The sequence below is a fragment of the Octopus bimaculoides genome, chromosome 1, assembly GCF_001194135.2.
Source record: "Octopus bimaculoides isolate UCB-OBI-ISO-001 chromosome 1, ASM119413v2, whole genome shotgun sequence".
Classification (NCBI taxonomy): Eukaryota; Metazoa; Mollusca; class Cephalopoda; order Octopoda; family Octopodidae; genus Octopus; species Octopus bimaculoides.
The window spans coordinates 18,824,322-18,828,078 of NC_068981.1; the positions used below are offsets into that span (position 1 = coordinate 18,824,322).

At 33.0% G+C, this 3,757-nt stretch overlaps 1 protein-coding gene across 3 annotated transcripts in view; it reads right to left on the minus strand.

Moving 5' to 3' along the window:
• LOC128247021 (leucine-rich repeat and coiled-coil domain-containing protein 1-like) overlaps window positions 1-3,757 on the minus strand; it is a 797,355-nt gene that overhangs the window by 312,676 nt on the left and 480,922 nt on the right. The gene's annotated exons all lie outside the window — the stretch shown is intronic.

Consider the following 3,757-nt stretch of genomic DNA (forward strand, 5'->3'; position numbering starts at 1 on the left):
ATATATATATATATATATATATATATATATATATATATATACATTCATACGTACACACATACACACATAGTGAGCGAGAGATAAGCATATATATTATATATATATATAAATATGAAAAATGGAACAACAACGCAATAGAGGACAATAAAACATTCGAACAGACGGACGATACAAAGGCGGACAGGGGGAACAACAATTAGAAGGATAGGCAAGAGAACACTGGTCCTTCATAGCCTTCTTTCCTCAGTCAAGTTACCAGAAGTCCTTACTGTTTCGGGCAATTACATTTCAGACAGTTCGATCTGGCTGACCCCCAAAATGTCTAAGCTAAGAGCGTTAGACTTTTTGTAAGAAATCTTGCGAATGTGTACAGCAACAAAGACGAAAAACGGAGAACATTGTACACAGTTACGAATACAAACAAGAATATAACAATAGGTGTCTTTCGACTGAGAATGAATCAAATTGAACTGGCGTGTATGAAGCGAAAGCCTATATATACATATATACATATCTATCTATATATGCATTTAATAATAAAGCGTAAAATTAATTAATTAATTAATTAATTATTAATAATTTTACCAAGTAGTTCGGTATGTTAAAATAACTTTTATCGGTAACCTTATACAAAAATTCTGTAATTATAAACATAATTATAATTAGGGTTCAGCAAATAATTATGGTTTTAATTATAGAATTGTTGTATATATGCATATGTATATATATGTGTGCGGGTGTGTATGTATACATGTGTATGCATATATGTGTGTGTGTGAGAGAGAGAGAGTGTGTGTGTGTGAGAGAGAGAGAGAGAGTGTGTGTGTTTGTGTGTGTTTACATACACGCAAAAATACACACACATAAATATAAACATACACACACACACACACTTGAAGTAGAATTTTCAGTGTAAACTAGAGAAAAGGCGAAGTACTAAATACAGAGAAAAAGATGCCAGAATACATCTATTTATATTAAAACTCGAAACGTCATGACTGAGTTTCGCTGAGTTATGCGAAAGAGATTTGAGCAATGATGCAGAAAACCGTTAAGAAGACTAATCACATAACAAAAACAAAAATGTAAAAAAAAAATCATTGTATTGCGAGTGTAAAGTTTGAATGGAATAAAAAAATATTTGATTAGATGCATATTCAGTGATAAAACCATCTAACTAAAATCAAATGAATAAAAATATAATTTATAAATGACAATATAATTCAATCTTATTAATTGCTCGTATTTTAGGCCATTTGCAAAAGGCCATTCACATTTTACTATCACAGAATGTTACAATATCACAGAATGAAAAGAAAGAAAGATATGAGATGTGAGACAGTTGGAAAGCTAGTAAAACTGATGGAATATAGTGTGAGAAAAAAAAAAATAACGTTAACTCTTAAAACGCTGTCAGAAATCACTCTCCATTCATAAAACATGTTGCAACGTGAAAGAGTATGAAAAGCCAAAACAAGAATTAAAACAAAGAATATGATAGTATTAGAAACTTCTCATTGAAAATTTTTGATGGTGGATCTGTTTTTTTTTGTTTTGTTTTTTGAAAATTACATAGTAAATATTTTGCTTTCTGTAGACATCGGCAGAAAATTTAATGTTTTAAAGATCCAAGCTCTTTTCTGTTTTGTTTGGTGAGGAAAAGTGATCAATCAGCTTATTTTTGTTATCTTATTTGTAAAGAGATGCAATAGTAAGAACGAACCATATTACATGAAAAGTTATCGGGAATCAGTTGGCAAAGTTATTAGAGCGTCGCTTAGACTGTTTTGCAGGTCTCTGCGCTTTGAGTTAAAATCCCGCCGAAATCAACTTTGCTTTCCTTTCTTTCGGGGTCGATAAATAAATATCATTCCCGTGTTAGGTTTCGTTCTTCTCGTTCTCTAACTCTTTCTTTCTGGCAGTATCTTTCTCATTTTAGAAAAGAACCATTTGTGGTCAGATGTTCAGCGGGACAACTTCCGCTATGTCTAAAAACACCCAAGATCCTCCGTATGTCATAGAGGCGCCCCTTCAACTCCATCAAGGTGTTAAGGGCTCCTGGTATGGTATTATATACGTAAAGTACCATATTTACCCGTGTATAAGTTGAAATTGTATAAAAGCCACACCCCTAATTTAATGTTAAATATTAAATGATTTAATGTTAAATACTGATAGAAAATATTTCCTTTCTTATTCAAACTTAACATCAGTTTCTCAAATAAGTCACACTCCAGTATTTTCAGTTAAAATCAAGTTTAAGATAGTAACATTTATATACGAGTAAATACGCTATGTCACAAGTTATCCTCGATCTTCAGATACATCATGACAGCTCACACGAAAATTTCCTCTTTGGATTAACTCACAAATACATTAATAGAAATAATTTTGTTGTCCCTCCAGCGTAGGATTTTGGTTGAATGCAAAATACTTACATAAAGCGGCTACACATCTCTAAGATGAAATAGTAGAAGTAAAGTGCTAACATCTGATACACGATTTCAATGAATTATTAATGATCTTACGTACTTCCTAGTTAGTCTTTTGTTACAGAACGAGATATCTCTGTTCCGAGAGATATAGCGATCATCAGGCAATGTAACAAGACAGATTCCTGTGAGCTGAGGGATTTCTCGTTTTAATACCATCATTACTTAACGGAAGATGCTGAGGAATGAAATAGATCGGTATGATGAAGGATCAGAACTAGATTTCCTCTTGTGTATAGAAACCACAGAGGCGATATTCAACTGGTTTGTAAATTTACTAAATACGTCACAAGCAAAGTGGAGGTAAAATAGGCGACACAGAGCCTCAGTTAGTTCTACACAGAACTCCGAGAGGAGATTTAAACAGTGCTTGACTTATTCGGGTTCAAGAAACGTTGGCTTTCTCCATTGGCGCTATGTGCGCAATGAGATTATTTTCAGTTGCAATGGAATACGAAAAGAGAACCACCATCTTGAGAGGACATATTCGAATACCATGAAGTACATTCAACTATCCTCAATGAATATTTCACACAAAAGCTAAGTGAATTATAGCGATTGGGGAAGCAGAGGTTGCGAGAAATCTCGGCATCAGCGACTAACATCACTTGGGACAAACTGTTACGAAAACAATATTCTGTTGTTTATACAGAGGTTGTATCCAATCGCAAGGGGGCAGCACCTTCATATATGAGTGTATATACTGTTTAGACCTGATGCGAAAACAATTACAAAGAGTCTTGCATTTATTTATCAACATATGGAACAAAAGTTTGTAAGCTGGAATCATCTCAACTAACAGAGCTCAAATACTTCCTGACATTTGTTCTTTTGAAAGTATATATAAAAAAACATTGATTGATGAAATCAAATGCCCAGTGGGGCTATAGTTTATATATACGTGATTATAGATATAAAGAAAAAAGAAAACTATATGTACACAATATGGAAGATATAATAACTCTCATATTTATTTTTTCATAACCCAGTAGGAGTTAGCACTGCAGGAATTCGAATATATGTGTGTGTGTGTGTGTATGTGTGTGTTTGTGAGTGTGTGTATACATATATGTATATGTGTGTATATACACAATTATACACAAACGCATAAGTACGTATACACATAGGGAACTATGCGAGTAAATTCTTAAAAATTCACCCAATACACACGCATACACACATACAAATACATATACATACATAGCTGGAACAAATGTTGTCAAGCAAATTTCCCGACCCCGTATATATATATATATATGTATATA